At 37.3% G+C, this 27243-nt stretch overlaps 1 long non-coding RNA gene across 2 annotated transcripts; it reads right to left on the reverse strand.

Moving 5' to 3' along the window:
• Nucleotides 1-752: 752 nt before the first annotated feature.
• LOC147835182 (uncharacterized) lies at nucleotides 753-25494 on the reverse strand. Of its 2 annotated transcripts, XR_015501571.1 has the most exons (4): nucleotides 25128-25400; nucleotides 24832-25039; nucleotides 5867-5921; nucleotides 753-1259 (listed from the first exon to the last, which is right to left on the reverse strand). It is a non-coding gene; the product is annotated as an uncharacterized LOC147835182 (long non-coding RNA). The 2 variants fall into 2 exon arrangements; XR_015501570.1 differs by lacking the exon at nucleotides 5867-5921 and having other exon boundaries at nucleotides 25128-25494.
• Between the last annotated feature and the right edge of the window lie 1749 nt (nucleotides 25495-27243).

Below are 27243 nucleotides of genomic sequence, written 5' to 3' on the forward strand. Positions count from 1 at the left end.
CGGACGAACATATAGATAGATAGACGGACAGATAGATAGATGGATGGACAGACAGACAGATAAACGAAGAAATAGACAGACAAGACAGATATAATTATAATAAAACACAGTTATTAATTTAAATAAACAATCAAAATAAATTAGTTTTTATCCAAAGTGGATCTTAAAATGCATTAAATTGCTATTATATAACGCTTATAACTGTTATTTCAATATTTTTATAATATTTCATCTATGTTTGACATTTATGAGTATAAAATTATTAAAATAAAATGATTCAAGCATAATTTTTAAGTTTTCCTGCTGTTTCGTTCTGGAATTACAACCAATTAGTGTCTATTAACCCTATATATATATAGGGTTCATATATACCTATATGAAACAACACTATTAGTAAATGTATAGTAAATACTGTTTCTTATATAAAGTATATATAGTAAGTGACTCTTAACCATACTATAGTGAAGTCCTGAATGTATCTGTTGTGCTGATTCTATAGTTGCTACAGTAACACAAAAACTACACCAATATAAACAAATGACCCAATACTGCAGTTTTATACAACTATATTATACTACAGTACACCACAATTTACTGTAGTAAAAACTAAAGTGTATTACAGTATTTATCACAGTTTATCAATTCAGTATAATTAATGCTGGATCATTCATTAAAAAAAGAGTTGGAAATGCTATACATTATAAAGCACCTAATACTATTGTATGGTTCAAAAACACTATAGTATTCATTAGTATTTTATTAACTTCACTTTATTAGTATTTACTTTATTTAAATTACTATAGTAATTCTACTGACTTGTACAGGTACACAACAACAAAGTACAGCAGATCTTATAGTTCTGAGTGCTGCTTAAGCTCCTCCCCCAAATACCTGTTCTTTCATCTCAGTGGTGGTGTGATGTTCTAGTTACGCCCCCTCTGTGTTGCTGTATTCTGATTGGATGAAGAGCACAACATGTGCAGGTGATGCAGAACTGTGGGTGGTTTTCTGTCTTAAGGTCTTTTTGTAAGAAGCAATGCAGTGTGAGGACAAATAAAAGCTCATTCAGAAGCTGTATTCATGCAGAGCCCCGCAGGGCCGTGCCGCTGACCGTCATGTGGGGATGTTGTTCTTGTGGCAGGAGGTTAAAGACACACATGCGCTCGCACAGCGTCTCGCTTGTTTTCTCTCGCTGAGAAAGAAGGAGAAGCAGATGTTTTGTGTCCACAGATTCAGACCTGGAGATCATCAGACAATCTCTGCCAAGAAAAACACAGCAGTTAGATCTGGACAAAGTGATGTAGAGTCAAACTATATATTCAAGAGCAACTGACTGCATTAATGCACAATGAGTTTGTTTACATGCAAAGCAGAATGCTGATAAGCACAAATCCATGTACTGATACTGCACGTGCACTAAGAAGTTAACCAGTAGTTTATATATGGCACAATTCATACACAATGATACTTCACATAAAGTTTCAAAGTGATTAGTTGACTCTACGTAAAATAAGTGAGTAAACCTGTTCCTTTATTAGCGCTTAGTTGACTTTACTTAAATAAGCGAGTTAACCTGTTGCTTTTAAAGCGATTAGTTGACTTAAAATAAGTGAGTAAACCTGTTGCTTTTAAAGCGATTAGTTGACTTAAAATAAGCGAGTAAACCTGTTCCTTTAATAGCAATTAGTTGACTTTACTTAAATAAGCGAGTTAACTTGTTGCTTTTAAAGCGATTAGTTGACTTAAAATAAGTGAGTAAACCTGTTGCTTTTAAAGCGATTAGTTGACTTTACTTAAAATAAGTAAACCTGTTGCTTTTAAAGCGATTAGTTGACTTTACTTAAAATAAGTGAGTAAACCTGTTGCTTTTAAAGCGATTAGTTGACTTTACTTAAAATAAGTGAGTAAACCTGTTGATTTTAAAGTGATTAGTTGACTTTACTTAAAATAAGTGAGTAAACCTGTTGCTTTTTAAAGCAATTAGTTGACTTTACTTAAAATAAGTGAATAAACCTGTTGCTTTTAAAGCGATTAGTTGACTTTACTTAAAATAAGTGAGTAAACCTGTTGCTTTTAAAGCGATTAGTTGACTTAAAATAAGTGAGTAAACCTGTTGCTTTTAAAGCGATTAGTTGACTTAAAATAAGTGAGTAAACCTGTTGCTTTTAAAGCGATTAGTTGACTTTACTTAAAATAAGTGAGTAAACCTGTTGCTTTTAAAGCGATTAGTTGACTTTACTCAAAATAAGTAAACCTGTTGCTTTTAAAGCGATTAGTTGACTTTACTCAAAATAAGTAAACATTTGCTTTTAAAGCGATTAGTTGACTTTACTTAAAATAAGTGAGTAAACCTGTTGCTTTTAAAGCGATTAGTTGACTTTACTTAAAATAAGTGAGTAAACCTGTTGATTTTAAAGCGATTAGTTGACTTTACTTAAAATAAGTGAGTAAACCTGTTGCTTTTAAAGCAATTAGTTGACTTTACTTAAAATAAGTGAATAAACCTGTTGCTTTTAAAGCGATTAGTTGACTTTACTTAAAATAAGTGAGTAAACCTGTTGCTTTTAAAGCGATTAGTTGACTTTACTTAAAATAAGTGAGTAAACCTGTTGATTTTAAAGCGATTAGTTGACTTTACCTAAAATAAGTGAGTAAACCTGCTGCATTAAAAGTGATTAGTTGACTTTACTTAAATAAGTGAGTAAACCTGTTGCTTTTAAAGCGATTAGTTGACTTTACCTAAAATAAGTGAATAAACCTGTTGCTTTAAAAGCGATTAGTTGACTTTACTTAAAATAAGTGAGTAAACCTGTTGCTTTAAAAGCGATTAGTTGACTTTACTTAAAATAAATGAATACACCTGTTGCTTTTAAAGCGATTAGTTGACTTTATTTAAAATAAGTAAGTAAACCTGTTGCTTTTAAAGCGATTAGTTGACTTTACCTAAAATAAGTGAATAAACCTGTTGCTTTAAAAGCGATTAGTTGACTTTACTTAAAATAAGTGAGTAAACCTGCTGCATTAAAAGTGATTAGTTGACTTTACTTAAATAAGTGAGTAAACCTGTTGCTTTTAAAGCGATTAGTTGACTTTACCTAAAATAAGTGAATAAACCTGTTGCTTTAAAAGCGATTAGTTGACTTTACTTAAAATAAGTGAGTAAACCTGTTGCTTTAAAAGCGATTAGTTGACTTTACTTAAAATAAATGAATACACCTGTTGCTTTTAAAGCGATTAGTTGACTTTATTTAAAATAAGTAAGTAAACCTGTTGCTTTTAAAGCGATTAGTTGACTTTACCTAAAATAAGCGAGTAAACCTGTTGCTTTAAAAGCGATTAGTTGACTTTACTTAAAATAAATGAATACACCTGTTGCTTTTAAAGCGACTAGTTGACTTTATTTAAAATAAGTAAGTAAACCTGTTGCTTTTAAAGCGATTAGTTGACTATACCTAAAATAAGCGAGTAAACCTGTTGCTTTAAAAGCGATTAGTTGACCTTACTTAAAATAAGCAAGTAAACCTGTTGATTTTAAAGCGATTAGTTGACCTTACTTAAAATAAGCAAGTAAACCTGTTGATTTTAAAGCGATTAGTTGACCTTACTTAAAATAAGCAAGTAAACCTGTTGATTTTAAAGCGATTAGTTGACTTTACTTAAAATAAGTGAGTACACCTGTTGCTTTTAAAGCGATTAGTTGACTTTACTTAAAATAAATGAATACACCTGTTGCTTTTAAAGCGATTAGTTGACTTTACTTAAAATAAGCGAGTAAACCTGTTGATTTTCAAGCGATTAGTTGACTTTACTTAAAATAAGTGAATACACCTGTTGCTTTAAAAGCGATTAGTTGACTTTACTTAAAATAAGTGAGTAAACCTGTTGCTTTTAAAGCGATTAGTTGACTTTACTTAAAATAAGTGAGTAAACCTGTTGCTTTTAAAGCGATTAGTTGACTTAACTTCAAATGAAAGAGTAAACTAAAAGAACACTTACAGAACACTTGCAGTATAACACTAGAAAACTAGTATACTAACCAACACAGGGTCATGTGGATACGTACCCTTGTCTACCTTTCTGGAGAGCGCGAATTATGTAGCCAAAGGTACATCTGGCAACATTTCTTCTTTGAAACGAATCCATTTTAGTGAACCAGCTGAACGCTTACTTTCGTGTGGACAGTTTTTCCGCTGTTACCATTTTGCCCAGTAGCTCGCCCCGTACGTCGGCAGATTCGGGACGCAAGTCGAAGTTGACTGCGATAATGGAATTAGACTCTGGTGAAAAACGGTTCCAGAAAGCAGGTAAAACAAAAGCTAAAAATCAATGAATAAATTAATTAATTTAAAACAGGCTGAAGTTTGCATGTTCTCCTTGTGTTCGCGTGGGTTTCCTCCGGTTTCCCCCACAGTCCAAAGACATGAGGTACAGGTGAATTGGGTAGTTTAAATTGTCAGTAGTGTATGAGTGTGAATGAGTGTGTGTGGATGTTTCCCAGAGATGGGTTGTGGCTGGAAGGGCATCCGCTGCGTAAAAACGTGCTGGATAAGTTGGCGGTTCATTCCGCTGTGGCGACCCCGGATTAATAAAGGGACCAAGCCGAAAAGAAAATGAATGAATGAATAACAACAGGCTGAAGACATGGTGAAATCACAACGCTTTTTCTAGGTTGCATTTGAAAACCAACCTAAGCTCATTCTGGAAACGTAGCCTCACGGACATTTCTGGAAACCGCGGTTTACGTGGCTGTAGGTACTTATGGCCGCATTTAGTTTTTTTAAGCGACACTACGGGGCGGTGTGACGGCGCTCCTCTTCACGCTCGCCAGCTGACAGCTCACCACCTTAGTGTGGAGGGCTTTCCCGGCGCAACCAGTTTGTCCGGTTAACTCGTCGTGTTACGTCGGCGGAGCGGAGGCCCGGAGGAGGAGGAGCCGGTCGCGTTCGACGACCGGGTTTGAGTCTGGGAAAGAGCGGTTTCAGAAATCAGGTGAGACAAAAAACAGAATCCAAAAAATAAAGCGAACGAGTTCGTAACGGTGCGAGAATGCGGTGAAATCCAAAAACACGGTCAAAAACGGAAGAGGGCTTTTCTTTTTCTGCACAACGTAAAACGTTGCTTGGGTTTAGGGAAGAAGGAGGAAGAGGGTGGCCGGGTCGGCCGATTGGCCGGCTGCCCAGTCAATTGTTCGGTCATTCATTTAGTCAGTCGGTCAGTCAGACAGATGGTCCCTCGACAGCGGCCTTTGGCGGCTTTTTACGCGAGCACAGCTCGTTAGAGACATTCGAGATGCAAAAAAAAAAGCGCACACAGCGGCCTCTCGGGACGTATTTCACGGTCTCCAGAAACATCCGCGGGGCTACATTTCCAGAATGAGCCTGGGTTGTTGAAAACACTATCGGTTGGGTTTAGGGAAGATGGTGGATGGGTCAGTCGACAGCAAGCTGGCCTGGTCGACCTAGGTGTTTATTGCACCCTCTGGTGGATTTACTCAAAAAAAAGGACAAGCGAGAGGAATTTCTGATCATCAGAAAGCATACACAGCGCCCTCTGGTGGACTTGCAAACACAAAATTTGTGAGGAGATGGATTCGATGTCTCCAGCAATATAGCTCTGAGTACGTATCCACAATGAGTTGATACTAACAGAACATTTGCAAGCACCCTTGCAAGTGTTGTTAGTGCAAGTAGAAATTCATTAATAGTGCTCATTTAGACATAATAACAGAACAATATAATCAGCTGAGGAGTAGTTCATGACCCCAGTAATATAAAGCAGGAGTCCCGCACTGCAGATCTCAGCACTACAGACGTAAACACACACAGAGAAACTGAAAGCAGCTGCTGAATGAGGGAACATGCTGTACCGCAGGTGTTACGTGCTGTCAGCCACGCGGGACGACTGCAGCTTCACACACACACCTGTATGAACACACACACACACACACACACACAGTAGAACAGGTTCAACAAACCGGCTCCAGCCAGATCTTATCAGGCACTCTCACCGGATAACTATCAACACTCTGAACTCCTCACAGTCATTTGTGCCCACAGAATATCTCTGATTGAATGTGTAGGGGATAATCTACATCAAGGGGACTGATATAGCATGATATTGCTGTTGTAGAAGACTGAAGGACTTTATTCTGTAATATTGACCGGCTGGATGTACATTATGCAGCTTACTACATGGCTTCCTGACACAAAATGAGACTCAAATCACACACAAAACATTGATTTGAGCTCTAATAATTTAGCAGCTCTTTAATTAAACTCAATGCACATTTGTTTAGAACACTCTCAAGTACTCTTGCAGAATAACACTAGAAAGCAACAAGCTAGGGTGCTTGCAGGTGTCCATTTAGTGTATTAGTTTTCCAGTGTTTTACTGCAAGTGTTCTGTTGATGCACTCTAAGTTAACAGTACACTAACAGAACACTTGCAAGTACACATGCAGTACAAAACAAAAACATTTGCCTTGCCTACTCAGAAGTCGTCTTATAATGTTAGATATTGCAAGATCTGTACAATAAAAACAAAAACAAAACATACTATAGAAGTAATTGGCTGTGTCCGAAACCGCCTACTACTCAGGAGTACTGCATTTGAATTTAAACGTACTACTCTAAGTACGTTCTATACAGTATGAATGTGAAAATTTAATGGAATTCGGACGTACTACATCCGACATTTTGTCATGGTCACGTGACCTACCTGTGTCAATTGCGTCGCTTTACTCCCATTTACGAATTCGCTCGCGGGGGATCATGGGATAGCGCAGCGTGCATGGGATGCGCAGTTCAGAATCTCACCGGAAGTAGTAAGTCATCCCGGTACTTCTCGCATACTGATTTTCGAATTCTATAGCTGCGTCCCAAATCGCATACTTATGCACTATTCTACGCCATTTTGTAGTATGAATAGTGTAAGTAGTGCGTTCAGACGGAAAACTCTAATAATAATAAGTGTACTTTAATAACCCGGATGATGCACTCATTCAGCCGCTAAAACGAAGTGTGTAATGATGGACACTTCACGCACTCAACCACCGCAGGTTTGCTTACGTAGCGGAAGGGGCGGAGCTATCGGACGCACGTGTTGAATAACTTTATTTATTTTATGGTGAAAGCAAAATTCTCCTACGAGAGTGATTATAGCGCCTCCCGATGGTGAATGCGGTTATACTCATGGCAGGTATTATTTGATAATTCGGTCGTTTATTTCACTTATTTGGCAACCGTCAAACGTCATCAGGGAAACGGTTTGAATTTCCGCTTAGTAAAAAACCATTAGTGTGCCATTTGGGACAACACTACATACATATACTATCCTGTTGAGTGTGTAAGTGCATAAGTATATAGTGCATGAGTGCATAGTGTATAGTGTGCCATTTGGGACGCAGCTTATGAATTTGGACATACTACTCGACTCGCATACTGATTTTACATACTATATAGTATGGAAGTATGCGGTTTCCGACGCAGCCATAGTCTATTTTTGAGCCTCATCAGAATGCTCTGTTTAAATGGGTGTGCCTGATTGTAGACTTAGAAGTAAACGCCCACTGCTCTAATTGGCTGACAGTTCAGCATATTTACAGACCTAAACGTGCAGTGCAGTAGAAGTGGACGTCGATTTTATGTGGAGGCGGAGCTTATCCACCCTATTAGATTATCATATAGTAGAGCATTCCAGAACCTTTGGTACTGCCTTCAATATACAGTAAGTTTACAATATAATTCAGTATGTTTACGTTTCGAGTTGTACACTTACAGGATGTTTTTATAACACTATGAGGTCATACATGTCAGAAGATCAAGGGGATTTTCATTTTCATCTCAGTTCGAAGCCTTAAACATATCCAAAAAGAGAAATAGGCATCTGATGTACATTTTATTTTTACGGGATGCAATCGTATTTAAAATTTAAAGCCAGACCACTGATCACTGGCAACCCAAGCTCATTCTGAAAACGTAGCCCCTGTGGATGTTTCTGGAGACCGCGACAGATCGTGACAGGGCGAGAATGCGGCGAAATCCGAAAACGTGGTCAAAATCGGACAAGGGCTTTTGCTTTTCTGGACGACTTTTGTAAATAGTCACTTGGGTTTAGGGAAGGAGGAGGAGGAGGGTGGCTGGGTCGTCCGATTGGCCGGCCGCCCTGTCGATTGTTCAGTCATTCAGTCAGTCGGACAGACGGTCACTCGACAGTGGCCTCCGGCGGCTTTTCGCGCGAGAACAGCGCGCGCTCCCGAGACGCGTTCCAGATGTGAAAAAGCGCGGTACAGCGGCCTCTCGCGGATTCATGGCCTCCAGAAAAGTTTGCGAGGCTACAACTTCCACAATGAGCCTGGGTTGGCCTCAGGAATAGACTTCTTTAAAGTTATGTAATTATCTGGTTTTAGACAGGTTTCTGTTAAACAGTTCATCTAACTTGAACTATATATTGTAGAAACACCTCCAAATTTACCTTTAAGATGAGGCTCATGTTTCTAATAATATCCTTCAGGTGCAAACTCATTTAAGGTTATGTAATTTTCTGGTATTAACAAGGTTTCTATTAAACACATTTAATTTTACTTATATTTTACTAACACCTCCACCTTTACCTTTAAGATGAGGCTCATGTTTATAATAATATCCTTCTGGTTTAGACTCGGTAACAGTTATGAAATTGTCTATTTTAAGCCAGGTTTCTGTTAAACAGAGTTTATCTAACTTGAGATAATTTAAATATTCATTTTTGGGTGAACTGACCCTTTAAATGTTCCCTTTAAAGGGACAGTTCAACCAAAAATGAAAATGTACTCATTATTAATTCACCCTCAGGTTAATCCAAACCTTTATGAATTTAAAGAAATATCTTATCTTGTTTTCAACAGAAGAAAGAAGCTCAAAAATGTTTTTGAAAACATAAATGGCGAGTAAATGATGGCAGAGTTTTTGGGTGAACTGTCCCTTTAACACCCGCTGCACCTCAATCATGCAGAGCCGTTTTGCAGAAAGCATCAACATCTCCAGGAGATTTCTGCATCAGTGTGCGGGTCAAATGTGCAGCTAATAGACAACAGCAGGGTCAAGATTTACATCTGTGCTCGTGACGCACACAGAGGTGCATGAAATCAGAGATTATCAAAGAAGATTATCCACACCAGCAACAGTTCAGCAGCATCACAAGCCTGATGGAGTCAAATTAAGGCCTAAGAAACTCTACATCCTCAATCAAATCACACTACGTTGGGAAAGGTTTACATTGTTAATGACACATTTTTCATTAGTAAAGTACGTAGTGCATTATTTACAAAGCATTTATGAGTAGTGGATGGTTTTTAGGATAATTCAGAATAAGTAAATGATTAATAAATTATTCAAATTAACATTGATATATTTTACTGTTCAGGCTTATGGTAGTGGTATAATACATGCTTTATTAACACAGCTTCCTGCAGTTATGGGACCTAATCTAAAGTAAGGACTCTTTATGCCTTAAACATGTCCTTAAAAGTCAACACCGCACTTGAGTCTTTGGTTCGTCTGCTCTTTCCTATGTGGCCAACAGCAGTATTTTCACACTGATTCCTCTTTGGCAGTGTGCAGATCATTGTCTCGGTGAAGTGCGTCACTGGCGTCTCTGTTTGCATGCAACACCGCCGTGTGAACGAAGCTGTTTTTTGAGAGGAGCTGAATCATATCTAAGACACAGAGTTTGTTCTTCAGACATGTGCTGCCGACCCGAGTCATTTCCTGCTTGAAGATATGAGCGCATGCATCGGGAGAGATGTTGTTTTTTCTCACTATCTGTGTTGAGATACTGGAACTCACTCGGGAAAATCCAGCTAAAACCAGCACGCTTTTTAGATACAGTTAAAGACTAAACTATTCACCCTCCTGTGAAACTTTAATTGTTTTAAAATATTTCCCAAGTGCAGTTTAATAGAGAAGATTTTACTCAGCACATTTCTAATCATAATAGTTTAATAACTCATTTCTAATAACTGATTTATTTTCTCTTTGTCATGATGACAGTAAATAATATTAGACTAGATCTTCTTCAAGACACTAGTATTCAGCTTAAAGTGACATGTAAAGGCTTCACTAGGGTAATTAGGGTAAAGTTAGGGTAATTAGGCGAGTCATTGTATAACAGTGGTTTGTTCTGGAGACAATCCAAAACAAATATTGCTTAAAGGGGCTAATAATATTGACCTTAAAATGCCTTTAAAACTATTAAAAACTGCTTTTATTCTAGCCAAAAAAAAAATTATAGGAAATACTGTCAAAATTGGGAAAAAACTAAATACACAGTAGGGCATATAATTTTGACTGCAACTGTATGTATACACACACACACACACACACACACATGTTTTTATGTCTTGTTTACTTTTGTAAAAGTGACTTTTACTGAGTTTTTAGTACCTTGAAACAACATTTTGAAATAATATAGAGAATTAATATAGAGAAATAATAGGAGAAAGTAAGAGAAAAAGGTAAAGTACCAGCTTTTATTTATTACCAGGTTTTTGTACTGTAATGTACAACACTAACAAAGGCAATATATCACTTCTATTAAACTATAACTATTAAAAATGTCAATAAAAGTCACTTATTTAACTTCTGATGTACCAGAACTATGACTTGAAATGTTAAAATGGCTTACCTGGGCACGAATGCTCCTCAATGTTTCATTTATTTAATCAAAAATGAAGCAAAAATTGTGTAATAGTATTACAATTCAAAACCGTTGTTTTAATGGGAGTATAATAATCATTGGCTTAGTCTCTTATTTATCAGGGGTCGCCACAGCGGAATGAACCGCCAACTATTCCAACATGTAAATTCCACACAGAAATGCCAAGAGGTCCAGCCAGGACTCAAACCAGTGACCTTCTTGCTGTGAGGCTACAGTGCTAACCACTGAGCCACCATGCCGCGAAAATATACTTCATTCATTCATTCATTTTCTTGTCGGCTTAGTCCCTTTATTAATCCGGGGACGCCACAGCGGAATGAACCGCCAACTTATCCAGCACGTCTTTACGCAGCAGATGCCCTTCCAGCAGCAACCCATCTCTGGGAAACATCCACACACACTCAGTCACACACACTCATACACTACGGACAATTTGGCCTATCCAATTCACCTGTACCGCATGTCTTTGGGCTGTAGGGTAAACCGGAGCACTTGTAGGAAACTCACACGAACAAAGGGAGAACATGCAAACTCCACACAGAAACGCCAACTGAGCCGAGGCTCGAACCAGCAACCTTCTTGCTGTGAAGCTACAGTGCTAACCACTGAGCCACCATGCCGCGGAATTATACTGTAAAATGTAATTCATTCCTGGATTTTCAGCATAATTACTCCAGTCTTTAGTGTCAAATGAGCCTTCAGAAACATTCTAATGTGATGATTTAATGATCAAGAAACAATTGTCATTATTATAAATGTTATATTGTTTTTTAAGGAGTTGACACAGCATTTATAGGTACATAAATCATATTTTTAATATTATGAATGAATTCGCTATGATTTTTAATCAATATAATGCATCCTACAGAATAAAATCTTGATAAATATGTTCCCAAATAACACTTTGAACAGGTGTGTGTTCATATATATTCGTTTTAAATCTCTTGTACAACCCAGCCAAACAAAGAAAGCACACATTACTATTTTTGACCTGTTTTCGGCCTAAATCAAAAGGCTGGCTCAAAAGAGTCACGTACATTTCCAAGAACTGCAGAAAGATCTGTAATCCTCTGTAATCTGTTATAGCAGATCTTTTCATGACCAATTATAATCACATCCTCATTTATTTTTACTGTGGCTCAGTTCTGAGAATGTGACATAATCATTCATCATTTTGATTTGCTTTATTGTATTCAGTTGAGTTTTGACATAATAATATAATTTTGCTCAAATCTTTATATGTCTTTATATATCTTTATATCACAATAAATATATGAATAAACAAAATTGGGTTTATTTACATTCTGATTAAGTTAATAACATTAAAGGATGATAAATATACATGTATATTTTTAAATATCTTTCTGATATTAGAATCAGACCACATACATGTCTAAAACATGTCAGCAGGGTTAAATCATGCACAAACGTACAAGAAATGAGCAAAACAGGTTAGCAATCTGCTAAATCATGCTAAAGCATGACAGAAATGAGAAATCATTCTACAATGTCCTAAACAATTCTGCTAAAAACATGTGTTAGCGGTGTGCTAAAACATGCTAAAAAAGCTAAAAAATTGTTAGCAGTGTGTTAAATCATGTTAAAACATGCTAGACATGAGCAAGAAATTTTAACAGTGTACAAAATCATGCTAAAACATGACAGAAAATAGCAAAGCATGTTACCAGTGTGCTAAATCTGGTTAAAACATGCTAGAAATGAGAAAAACATGTTAGCAGTGTGCTAAATCATGCTAAAACATACTAAAAAATGAGCACAACTTGTTAGCGGTGTGTTAAATTTTGCTAAAACGTGCTAAAAGTGAGCAAAACATGTTAGCATTGTGCTAAAGCATGCTAAAACATGCTTGAAATTAGCAAAGTGTGTTACCGGTGTGCTAAATCTGATTAAAACATGCTAGAAATGAGAAAAACATGTTAACAGTGTTATAAATCATGGTAAAACATGCTAGAAAAGAGCACAACATGTCAACATTGTGTTAAATCAGACTAAAACATGCCAAAAACTAGAAACACGTGTTAGCTGTATGCTAATTCATGCTAAAACATGCTAAAAATAAGAAAAACATATCAGCAGCGTTTTAAATCATGCTACAACATGCTAGAAATGAGAAACAAACATGTTAACAGTGTGCTAAATCTAGAAATGAGCAAAATAATGCTAGAAATGTACTAGAAATTTGCAAAACATGTAAGTAGTGTGCTACTGTACATCATGCTAGACGTGTTAGATAATAAGCCAAATATGTTAGCAGTGCTCTAAATTGTGTGCAAATTCATGCTAAAACATGCTAGAAATGAGCAAAACATGTTAGCAGTTTTATAAATCATGCTAAACCATGCTAAAACATGCTATAAATTAGCAAAACATGTCACCACTGTGGTAAATTATGCTAGAAACATGGTGAAGTTAAGCAAAACAAATAAGCAGTGTTCTAAGTCATGCTAGAAACAAAGTAGAGTTAAGCAAAACATGTTAGCACTGTGCTAAATCATGCTTTAAATATAGTGGAGTTAAGCAAAACATCGTAACAATGTGCTAATTTTTGCTAGAAACAGTGAAGTGAAGCAAAACTTGTTAACACTGTTCTAAATCATGCTATAAACATAGAGGCAAAGCATGCTAGCACTATTAGCATTGTGCTAAGCCATGCTAGAAACATAATGGAGCTAAGCAAAATGTGTTAGCAATGTGTTAAAACCAAGCTACAAACATAGTGATGAACATTAATCAAAGCATGTAAGCAGTGTCCTAAATCAAGCTAAACAAACACATAGTAGAGTTAAGCAAAACATGTTAGCACAGTGCTAAATCATGCTACAAATATAGTGGAGGTTAGTAAAATATCTTAGCAATGTGCTAAATTGTGCAATAAACATAGTGAAGTTAAGCAAAAAATGTGGACTTAAGCAAAACACGTTAGCACTGTGTTAATCATGCTAGAAATATAGTTGAGTTACACATAACAAGTTAGCATGTGCTAAATCGTGCTAGAAACATAGTAGAGTTAAGCAAAACATGTTAGGACTGTAACAAATCATGCTATAAATATAGTGGAGTTAGGCAAAACATGTTAATAATTTGCTAAATTGTGCAAGAATTATAGCGGAGTTAAGCAAAACATGTTAGCACTGCTAAATCGTACTAGAAACAGAGTGGACTTAAGCAAAACATGCTAGCACAGTGCTAAATTATGCTAGAAACATAGCAGAGTTGAGCAAAACCAGTTAGCATGTGCTAAATCATGCTAGAAACATAGTAGAGTGAAGGAAAACATGTTAGCACTGTGCTAAATCTTGCTATAAATATAGTAGAGTTAAGCAAAACATGTTAATAATTTGCTAAATTGTGCTAGAAACATAGCAGAGTTAAGCAAAACATGGTAGCGTTGCTAAATTGTGCTAGAAACATATGGAGTTAAGCAAAACATCTTAGCAGTGTGCTAAATCAATCTTTCTCATACAGCGAAATACTTTTAGCTTGAAATATTAATTAAGCCATTAGTTAGCAAACATGAACTAACAAGTAATTAAGGTAGCCATTATTCACACATGAACTCATGTTGTAGTTAAAGTTGGTTCTTGATTAGCACATAGTTTAAATTGCCATCAGATCTTAATAAAGTCATGTTTAGTTTGGATATAAGTACATCATTATTCATGTACTGATATTGTAAAGTGTTACCGACATCTTTACAGGTCACATCAGCCTCAACAATTGCAAACTCAGTGACCGTCCTGTCTGGCAGATCCCGTGTTTGCCGTGTCCTGAGACGGGTCATACCAAAGTGAAACATCTCACAAACTGGTGCAACTGTAAATCCAGCCTGTATTCAAGCGTCCGTCACACCTCCGTGGGCTCTGTTCTCACAGAGATGTGGTTAAAGAAGCTTTCCGTTCCCTTACACCCTACACAGTTGACTTCCTCTTCACCTACACGCATCTAAAATTAAAAGGGTGGTGGTTGTCTGATCTGACAACGATGCTGGGTTTGATTACTGATGATTTGCTGTGATGAATTTTCATTGCTCAAAACACATCCAGGAGTTTGCATGTTCTCCCCGTGTTGGCGTGGGTTTTCTCCGGGTGTTCCCCCACAGTCCGAACACATGCAATACAGGAAAATTGATGACCTAAACTGGCCGTAGTGTATGAATGTGTGTGTGAAAGAGCGTGTATGGGTGTTTCCCAGTACTGAGTTGCGGCTTGAAGGGCATTCCAACTGATGTGCTAACTATTTAAGTTTAATTTATCTTAAGCATGAAGGACATGACCCGAGCTCCTCGTTCACATATAGGACACGTGCTAAAAGGCATTTGAAAGCAGGATTGGAAGAGTTGATCTGCTCTGCAGCCAAACCACAGGCTGTCGTCGGCTCTCTGCTGTGATTGATGGCAGTTTGCAAACTCTGAAATGGATCTGAAGCCGCAGCTCTCTGGGATATGACAGATGTCTGGATTACTGTATGAGCGCTGTATGTTTAGTCTGATGGTAATGCCGAGCCATGCGGTGGACATCTGATCTCTGACTCCGCAAATACAGATGCTGAAGAAACAACACCACTGCATGGCAATCATCATGTACGTGTCAGTGGGGATTTGCTGTAATTATATACTGGGTTTCATCTCTAGTTTTCATTTTTTTTATAAATTCTGGAAAGCTCAGGTCTTCAGAAGGATGCATTGACACTGTAATGGGTGATATTTAGGTCATAAATCAAATGCTGAGCAAATACATTGTCTAATCTGGATAAATTATATATATATATATATATATATATATATATATATATATATATATATATATATATATATATATATATATATATATATAGGGATGGATGAATGGATGGACGCAAGAAAGGAAGGAAGAAAGAATAAAAGTATAGATTTATAGAAAGATTAATTATGGATAGATGGATGGATGGATGGATGGATGGATGGATGGATGGATGGATAGATGGATGGATGGATGGATGGATGGATTGGAGGATGAATAAAAGTATGGATGTATTAAAGGAAGGATGGATGGACAGATGGGTAAAAGATAAATAAGTGGAAGAAATTAGGGAAGGGTAAATAAAAGTATGGATGTATTGAATAATTAATGTTGGATGGATAGAGGGGAGGAAGGTCAATAAAAATATAGATATATAGAAGGATTAATGATGGATGGATGGATGGATGGATGGATGGATGGATAGATGGATGGATGGATGGATGGATGGATGGATGGATGGATGGATGGATGGATGGATGGACAGATGGGCAGTAGATGGATGAGTGAAAGAAAGAATGAACAAAAATATGGATGTATTGAATGATAAAAGATGGATGGATGGATAGATGACTAGATGGATGGATGGATGGATGGATGGATGGATGGATGGCAGACTGACAGGTGGTTGAAAGCAAAAACTGAAAGGAAGGATGAATGGATAAACATGGATTTAGGAAGGATGGATGAATGGAATAAAAGAAGGATGAATAAAATGATAGATTTTTTAAAGCTTTAATGATGGATGTATAAATAGACGGAGGGAAGGAATGATGAGTAAAGTGTGGATGGGTTGAGGGATTATTTCTGATGGAAGAATGGAAAGATAAAAGATGGATGGATGGATGGATGGATGGATGAAAGTAAGAATGGAACGAAGGAAGGATAAATAAAAGTATATTGAAAGATGGGTGGATGGATGGATGGATGGATGGATGGATGGATAGATGTGTGAAAGGATGGATGAATGGACGCAATAAAGGAAGGATGGATGGATGGATGGATGGATGGATGGATGGATGGATGGATAGATGTGTGAAAGGATGGATGAATGGACGCAATAAAGGAAGGATGGATGGATGGATGGATGGATGGATGGATGGATTGATTGATGGGTGAATGGATGAATAGAAAAAAGACGGGTGGAAGTATTGATGAATGGATGTATTGATGGAAGGATAAGAAATGGGCAAGTGGCTAAAGGCAAAAATTGTTGGAGGGAAGGAAGGATAGATGGATGCATGGATAAATTTATGGATGGATGGATGGATTGGTAAATCGATGGGTGGAGAAATGGATGAATGGAATAAAGGAGGGATGAATAAAAGCATAGACGTATGGAAGGATTAATGATGGATAGACATGAAAGATGGATAGATGGATGTATTAATAAATGGATGGATTGATGGAAGGATGGAAAGGTGAGTGAAAGAAAAATTGGAGGGATGGAGTGGTGGAAGAATGGATGCTTTGAATAAACAAAGGATGGATATATGGAAGGATTAATGATGATGGATAGATGGAAAGGTGAAAGAAGGTAGAATGGATGGATGGATGGATGGATGGATGGATGGATGGATGGATGGATGGATGGATGGACAAATGGATGAAGGGATTTACTGATCAATGGGTGGATTAAATGAGAGATGACATGGGAAGATGGAAGAAAGGAAAAATTGAGGGATGAAGGGATGGATGGACAGACTTATTGAAGGAGAAATGATGGATGGATGGATAAAGACTGATTGAGGGAGGACAGACAGACAGACAGACAGACAGACAGACAGACAGACAGACAGATAGATAGATAGATAGATAGATAGATAGATAGATAGATAGATAGATAGATAGATAGATAGATAGATAGATAGATAGATAGATAGATAGATAGATAGAACAACAGAATGATGATAGATAGATAGATAGATAGATAGATAGATAGACAGACAGACAGACAGACAGACAGACAGACAGACAGACAGACAGACAGACAGACAGACAGACAGACAGATAGATAGATAGATAGATAGATAGATAGATAGATAGATAGATAGATAGATAGATAGATAGATAGATAGATAGATAGATAGAACAACAGAATGATGATAGATAGATAGATAGATAGATAGACAGACAGACAGACAGACAGACAGACAGACAGACAGACAGACAGACAGACAGACAGACAGACAGACAGACAGACAGACAGATAGATAGATAGATAGATAGATAGATAGATAGATAGATAGATAGATAGATAGATAGATAGATAGATAGATAGATAGATAGATTTTGGACGTTGTTGTGGACTGTTTGTACGAGCTCTACTCTTTGTGTCAAATCCAAAGGAGCAGAGGATACAGCGTTCAGTCCGTCTGGAGTTATATCCAGCGTCTGAATGGAAGGATCAGGTTAAAATAAGCTCCAGTAAAAGTCAATGGCAGCCGGCTTGAACTGGCCGTGCTGTAAGTGGAGAGATCTGCGTCTGAACCGCCCCGGCTCAGTGTGCTCTGATCAAATATTTCAACACTCCCAAGTATGCATGTGGAGAAGTAAGCGCACACGCAGAGCTATTGGGTTGCTGCAGGCCGGTCCAAACCAGTTCTTGTTTATCAGTGGCACAGTGGCCGCTTTTATATCAACAACCGCGAGAATGAGACGTCCACACACTGTTACTGCGTGTGTTACACACAAACATGACTCATTTGCATGGTGTGTTTGAGGTCAGCGTAGTCCAGAAACAAAGAATTAGTGTTGCATGTGATTATGCTGTTGAATAATGCTTCATCATTGGGATTGAGATGAGAAAGCAAAGCAGATCGATAACACTGTGGTTGCTGGAGAGGTTTGTTTAATTCACAAATAAAGATGCTGAATTTAAAATGTCAAAATGTACAAATAAATATTTTTAATGGGCGTCACAGTGGCGCAGTGGGTAGCACGATCACCTCACAGCAAGAAAGTCACTGGTTCGAGCCCCAGCTGGGTCAGTTGAAATTGCTGTGCTCCAGTTTCCCCCCACTGTCCAAAGACATGCGCTATAGGTGAAGTGAGTGAGCTGTATTGTCCGTAGTGTATGTGTCAGAAAGAGGGTGTTTCCCAGTGTTGGGTTGCGACTGGAAGGGCATCCACTGTGGTATAGTTGGTGGTTCATTCCACTGTGGCGACCCCAGATTGATATAGGGACTAAACCGAAAAGCAAATGAATGAATATATATTTTAATAATGTGTGTTGGTGTATCAGATATGTATTGAGTTATTTTGGGATGTGGATAGATGGATGGATTTATTGATGAATGGGCAGATTGAAGGAAGGATGACAGATGGAAAGGTGGATGAAATGAAAAATGGATGAATGATGGGTGGACGGATAGATGGAAGAACAGATAGGTGGAAGGATGGATGAATGGAAGAAAGGAAGGAAGAATGAATTAAAGAATGGATGTATGGAAAGATTATTGATGGATGGATGGATAGATGGATGGATGGAAGAAATGACGAATAAAGGAATGGATGAATGAATGATGGATAGATTTATTGGTGAATGGGTGGATTGAAAAAGGATGACAGATAGAAAGGTGGGTGAAAGAAAAGATGGATGGATGGATGGACGGATGGATGGAAAAAAAAAGGATGAAGGTTGAAAAAAAGAATGAGTGGATGGATGGAGTGATGGATGGATGAATGTATAGACTGATTGAAGGAGGAATGATGGATGGATGGACAGACTAAAAGAGGAATGATGGATGGATGGACGGATTTAAGAAGGAATGATTGATGGATGGATGGATGAATGGATGGACGGACGAATTGATGGGTGTAATGATGGTTGGATGGATTGAAGGAGGGATGACAGATGGATGGATGGATGGATGGATGGATGGATAAAAGGATTGAAGGAGGAATGATGGATGGATGAATGGATTGAAAGAGGAATAATGGATGGATGGATGGATGGACTGATTGAAGGAAGTATGATGGGTGGATGGACAGATTAAAGAAGGAATAATAGATTGATGGGTGGATTTAAGGGTGTATTGAAGGAGAGATTATGGATGGATGGATGGACTGAAGGAGGAATGATGGATGGATGGATGGATGGATGGATTGAATGAGGAATAATGGATGGATGGATGGATGGATTGAAAGAGGAATGACTGATGGATGGATGATGGATGGAAGGATTGAAGGAGTAATGATGGATAGATATATGGATGGATAGATGGATGGATGGATGGATACTAGGGATGTAACGGTATCAGAATTTCACGGTACGGTAATACCTCGGTATGAATGTCACGGTACGGTATTTATTGAATCATTTACAGGAAAAAAAAAACTTTTGAAAATACTCCAAAAAAGCGCCAAAAGTGTCAATGACATACAAATTAGCCATCTATCTGTAAGCTTTAAAACAGGAACATCAATTTTAATAAAAAAAAATTATTAAACCATGTAAAAAAAATAAAGTTTCAATTTAGTATTGTTAAAAACTCATCACATTCACCATTTAATCACTCACTTAGATAGAGATGGGTTTAAAGGAAAATTATCATATAACTATAATCTGGTAAAAGCTGGTATCTCTGGGCATTTACAATGTCCCCTGCAACAGAAAAAACCCCTCTCATTTGGGACTGAGGATTCTGGGACAAGAGAGATATGACTTGGCCCAGGTTGACAGCAGTGGGGTAACGTTGTGCATTGTCTTTCCCCCACTTGAGAGGACAAACCATGAGTGAGATAGAGATCTCTTTGCGGTACAAGTCAATGTCTGCATCAATCTGAACAGTGTGCTGTGTTTCTGCAGTCCCCATGACTGCTATTAGTCGTATTCCCCAACTTGCAGGCACGTGCACACATAGGGCTCAACCTGTGCTGTGCACATGCCCTTTTTAGTCTTGGATAGAAAATGCCCTTCCAAAACGATCAAAAGTGCCCCCGCGACGCGACACAACCTCCGTCCAGTCCAGCCCTTCAGTAGGCGCGCGATAACACCTCTCTTGAGTATGCGCGCTCAACCCCCCCTCGGCGCTTTACAATACGCGCGCCACAACACAGCTGATCAGAACGCGCGCGACAGCACCGCTATTCAGCACGCGCGCGGCGACAACACCCGCTTTAGGTTCGATCATTTCCATCTTTTTTTCATCTCCGCTACTAGCAGCACACTCCATTTCCGCATTACTGGATCTGTAGCGACAACAGACCGCAAAGGATTATGGCCACGCCGGGGCTGATGGGAAATGAAGTTTCAGCTACCTCCCGTTCGCTTCATTCGCCTGAGCAAATTTTCTCAGAAGACCTATAGTTTTACCGAGTCATGCGACTTCGGTAATATCGAAAAAATTTAATATTGCGGTATGACGGTATTTACAATACCGTTACATCCCTAATGGATACAAAAATGTATAGACTGATTGAAGGAAGTAGGATGGATGGGTGGACAGATTAAAGAAGGAATAAAAGATGGATGGATTTAAGGATGGATGATGGATGGATTGAAGGGTATATTGAAAGAGGGATGATGGATGGATGAATGGATAGATTGAAAGAGGAATGATGGATGGGCGGATTAAAGTGGGAATGGTGGATGGATGGATGGATGGATTAAAAGAGGAATGATGGATGGATGGATGGATGGATGGATGGAGGAGAATTTATGAATAGATGGATGAATGGATTACTGGAGTAATGAAAGATAGACAGACAGACGGACTGATTGAAGGAGGAACGATGAATGGATAATGGATGGATGGGTGGTAGTCAGATGGATGAATGGATGGAAGGATGAGTAGAAGAATGGATGTATGAAAGGATGATAGATAGATAGATAGATAGATAGATAGATAGATAGATAGATAGATAGATAGATAGATAGATAGATAGATAGATAGATAGATAGATAGATAGATAGATAGATAGATAGATAGATAGATAGATAGATAGATAGATAGATAGATAGATTAGACATCATATCAAAATCCTTACTGAGACTTTATGCAGTTTCCAGCCAATCAGGAGGTGCTGTGTCACTCCTCCACCAATGGCATTGCAGCAGGTCTGTGTAAAGGGACAGGGCCTGTGCTACTCTGACTCAGCTATAGTCAGGTGTCAGGACTGACCCTTCAGTCACCGACGGACAATTTCTGACATGCAGAGTGAAAATGAAATTAGAAACATGCCCTGCCGCTTCTGGCCTACAGTTACAGTTATGAAAGTGGCCTCCATTCCTATATTTAGACCCTTGACATTATGTAAAAGAGGACAGAAGTGTTTTCGTGATGCGTGATGTGTGTTTTGAAGGATTATTTCACTATTAGAAGGAAAAACTGCAGATAATTAAAACTTCCAAATAAGTTTTTTTCTCAATACACATTCTAAAAATGCCATATTTTAACCCAAATTGGGCAAAATATGAACAAATTTGAATGTATAAATTTAATTTTAAAAAATACATAAATAGAATTAAGAATGAGGCGACACGGTGGCCTCCGGGTGCTCCGGTTTCCCCCACAGTCCAAGCATATATAAATAATAAATAATCATAGTGAAAACAATACTACATTAAATTTATTTTAAGTTAATATATCTGAAAGCAAAACAATATTTTTACTAGTCCAGTAAATGCTTCTTGATGTAAAAATTTGTGGCTATTTAAACTAAAAACAAGACAAAAATCAGTGTATTTTTTCATGTGAGGACATTCTTTGCTCATCTACCTTTGACATATGCTCATAGATCTTCTCATGAGACTCTTTAATAAGTGTTGAAGTGTACACTACAGGTTAAACCCTTCACAGGGTGCACAGTTGACACAGGCTAGTTCTTTTCTTCAGGTTAATCTTGTCATGAAACACCTGTCACACACACACACACACACACACACACACACACACACTGTCAAGACCATGTCTAAATCAGCAACTCCATCGCTAAACAACACGTCTGGAGACACTTGACTTAATAAGACCTGTCAAAAAGAGCACAGTGTAATATATATATATTATTATTTTTAAAAGAGCACAGTGCTTATTAGGGGGTATTATATAAATATATATATATATATATATATATATATATATATATATATATATATATATATATATATATATATATATATATATATATTATTATTATTATTATTATTATTATTATTATTATTATTTTTAAAAGAGTACAGTGCTTATTAGGGGGTATTATATATATATATATATATATATATATATATATATATATATATATATATATATATATATATATATAATTATTATTATTTTTAATATAAATTTAAATTTAGATTTTTATAAACAGATTCTTGTATAAATATTTAATGTTAATTATAGAAATCTAAATATTTAAAGTGTTTTTTGCCCAAAATTATTTTAAAATTATAAAACTTTTTTGTTGTTTTTAAATTAAATATATTCAAAATTTTTATTTAATAATGTATATTTATAAATATTAATAATATATTTATATTTATATTTATAAATATTAGTAATATTAAGTAAAGCTATACAGTTTACCTGTTTACTTCAAAACCTGTATACTACAAGTATACTACAGCATTTATTAGTTGACTATAGTTAATACTACAGTATGATACAGTATAGTATCATTCAAGACACTATAGAAGCATAAATATGGACATACAAATACGAAAAGACACGATAGTATACTTTAGGATTCACCACAGTATATTATATATTACATACTAGAATTTTTCCATTATAATGATATTGATAAACTGTAGTAGTATACTTTACAAGTTAGGCTACAAAAGTAAACTGTGGTTGCTATACTGCATCATATAGCCTAAATACTGTGTATACGCCATATAGAAAGCACTAGAACTAATAAAACTACAGATTACTATACTACAGGCCAAAACATGACAATATTTGTATTTCAATTTATCAGTTGTGGGGATTTTATAGTTGCTATCTTACCACAACCAATCACTTAACATTTTCATACAATACATTTTAATACAATACACCTCAGTTTACCTTCAGAACCTGTATACTTCAAGTATACTACAGCATTTATTAGTTGACTATAGTTAATACTACAGTATGATACAGTATATTATCATTCAAAACACTATAAAAGCACAAGTATGGACATACACATAAGAATAGACACAATAGTATACTTTAGGATTCACCACAGTATATTATATTATACTACATTTTACAGTTATATTATGAATTTATAAACTGTAGTAGTATTCTTTACAAGTTAGACTACAAAAGTAAACTGTGGAAGCTGTATCATGGTAGCCTAAATACTGTGTATACGCCATATAGAAAGCACTAGAACTAATAAAACAACAGATTACTATACTACAGGCCAAGACATGACAATATTTGTATTTCAATTAATCAGTTGTGGTGATTTTATAGTTGCTATCGTACCACAACAACCAATAACTTAACATTTTCTGTACTACAATACACATCAGTTTACCTTCAGAACCTGTATACTTCAAGTATACTACAGCATTTATTAGTTGACTATAGTTAATATTACAGTATGATACAGTATAGTATCATTCAAAACACTATAAAAGAACAAGTATGGACATACACATAAGAAAAGACACGATAGTATACTTTAGGATTCACCACAGTATATTATAAATTATATACTACATTTTACGGCTACATTGATATTGATAAACTGTAGTAGTATACTTTAAAAATTAGACTACAAAAGTAAACTGTGGTAGCTCTACTGTATCATGGTAGCCTAAATACTTTGTATGCGCCATATAGAAAGCACTAGAACTAATAAAACAACACATTACTATACTACAGGCCAAAACATGAAAATATTTGTATTTCTATTAATCAGTTGTGGTGATTTTATTGTTGCTATCGTACCACAACAACCAATCACTTAACATTTTCTGTACTACAATACACCACAGTATACCTGTATACTTTAGACTATAGTTATTAGTTGACTATAGTTATTACTACAGTATGATACTTCAATTAATCTATTGTGATTATTCTAAAGATACTATGGTAACACAACAACCACAGCAATATAATGACTTTTCTACAATATACTATACACCACAGTTTACCTGTAGTAAAATACTAAAGTATACTACAATATTTATTAATATTTTATCAGCTCACATGCTGTAGCATTCAATAAAAGTTGTAAAAACTATAATACACCACTATAGTATGGCTCAAAATCACAGTACAGTACTATAAAATACGCTAGTATTTCTTCATGTGCGTTTTCCACTTCACTAGTGAGCTGAAGAGATCCAGGTTTATCCCTGACCAGCGGAGGGAAACTAGGTTAGTGGTTCACTTACAGCTCTTGGGAGCGAACATCTGCTGCGCTTGAGTCTGGGAAGAGGAGTGGAAAATCTGAAGCGTCTCTGGTGTGCAGAAACAAGCGGCTCCTTGTGTTCGTGGTCCTTAAACGGCCCGTCTGCAGGAATGCAAAGAGGACGGAGAGGAAAAGACATTTCCTTCGAACGGAAGTGAAACTTTGCGATGATGAAGCACAATCACGGACATCTACACACATGAAAAAACACCATATAACGTTACTTTTGGGTTTCACCACGGTAAATTTTAGTACGTTACATTATTTTCTACATCTTACCGCTTATGAATTGACGAACGTTAGTAGTATAAAGTTACTTTACAACTTAGGATACAAACTGTACAGCTGTTGTAAGAAGAATAACGTCACATCAAATAGAAAGACCTAGAAATAATATAGCAAGCGATTACTAGCCTACTACATCCAAAAACATGACAATTGATCAATTTAGCAGATATAATCAGCACAATATGCGAGTTTCGTTTGATTCGGCGGCTTTACGTTCTGTCTACATTCCAATATGGCGGCCCGACTGACGACGTGAACAAATGCAGACGTAAAATGTAAACACCATGTGAAAAAACAGTAGCCTAATAATGCTAAGTACTAGTAAAGTGTATTACAACTCTTTGTTAATGAGTGCTTCAGGGTAGTATTAACTATAGTGGAATGATTCTGTAATAACCTTTAATACAGTAACTGTGGTGTATTGTATCCTGCTGAAAAATCCAGCTTAAACCAGCCTAAAACCTTTAGAGAGGTTCTGGCCACTTCCAGGCTGGTTTTCTGCATTTCCAGCCTGGTTTTAGCTGGACAGGTTGGGAGCCCTGCTTAAAAAACCCAGCTTAAACCAGCCTAAGCTGGTTTTAGCTGGTTGACCAGGCTGGTTTTAGAGGGGTTTTGGCCATTTCCAGGCTGGTTTCCAGCCATTTCCAGCCTGGTCTTAGCTGGTCAGGCTGGAAAATGACCAGCTAAAACCAACTAAAACCAGCTTGACCAGCCTGCTTTAGGCTGGACACAGCTGGTTTTGGCTGGGCTCCCAACCTGGTTAGGCTGGTCAAGCTGGTTTTAGCTGGTCGTCTCCCAGCCTGACCAGCTAAGAACAGGCTGGAAATAGCTGGAATTCAGCCTGGAAATGGCCAAAACCCCTCTAAAACCAGCCTGGTCAACCAGCTAAATCCAGCCAACCAGTTTATGCTGGTTTAAGCTGGATTTTTCAGCAGGGAGATGACCAAACCAGCTTGACCAGCCTAGCCAGGCTGGGAGCCCAGCCAAAACCAGCTATGTCCAACTTAAACCAGGATGTTCAAGCTGGTTTTAGATGGTTTTAGCTAGTCACTTTCCTGGAAACCAGCCCGGAAGTGGCCAAAACCCCTCTAAAACCAGGCTGGATGACCAGCTAAAACCAGCCAAACATCCTAGGCTAGTTTAAACTGGATTTTTTTAGCAGGTATACCTGTAGAAAACTACAGTGGGTCATTGTTGAAGTGTAGTTGTTGTATTACCATAGCATAAAAATCCTTCATTCGATTTTCCTTCAGCTTAGTCCATTTATTCATCAGGGGTCGCCACAGCGGAATGAACCAACGCAAACAAGAACATGCAAACTCCACACAGAAACACCAACTGACCCAGCCGGGACTCGAACCAGTGACCTTCTTGCTGTGAGGTGACAGTGCTAACCACTGAGCCACAGTGTCATATGGTTAAAACACTCTAATATTTACTATAAATGACTATAGTTGGTGGGCGATGCGGTGGAGCACTGGGTAGCTCTGTTCTAGGCGCTGGTTCAAGCCTTGGCTGGGTCGGTTGGCATTTCTGTGTTGAGTTTGCATGTTCTCTCCATGTTGGTGTCCAAAGACATGCAGTATAGGTGAATTAGGTATGCTAAAATTTACCATAGTGTATGTGAGGGAATGAGTGTGTATAGATGTTTCCCAGTGATGGGTTGCAACTGGAAGGTCATCCGCTATGTAAAACATGCTGGATAAGTTGGCAGTTCATTCTGCTGTGGTGACCCCAGATTAATAAAGGGACTAAGCCGAAAAGAAAATGAATGGATGAGTACTATAGTATTAGTAGGCCTATTTTTCATGTAGGGGCAAGTGACAACTTGCACAAGTCTGCAAAATAAACTGCTTAAAGATTTTGCCTGAGGATATTCAACCAACATGTTTTACATTTACACCTTCAGGTCACAACTCTAGACACGCTACAGCACATGATGTAACCACCATGTCTGGGTTTTTTGTATTTTAGCGTTAAGCAAGTGGGATGATAATATATAAGTAATCATGATGGTTTGTCTGAACATGCAGAAACACTGTTTGCCAAATGTGTCTTCGTCTTTTTGTATAAAAATGAATGATTTTGAAGCAAGGAACGCAAAACT

This window comes from Danio rerio, chromosome 10 (assembly GCF_052040795.2).
Source record: "Danio rerio strain M-AB ecotype USA chromosome 10, GRCz13ab, whole genome shotgun sequence".
NCBI classification, from domain to species: Eukaryota; Metazoa; Chordata; class Actinopteri; order Cypriniformes; family Danionidae; genus Danio; species Danio rerio.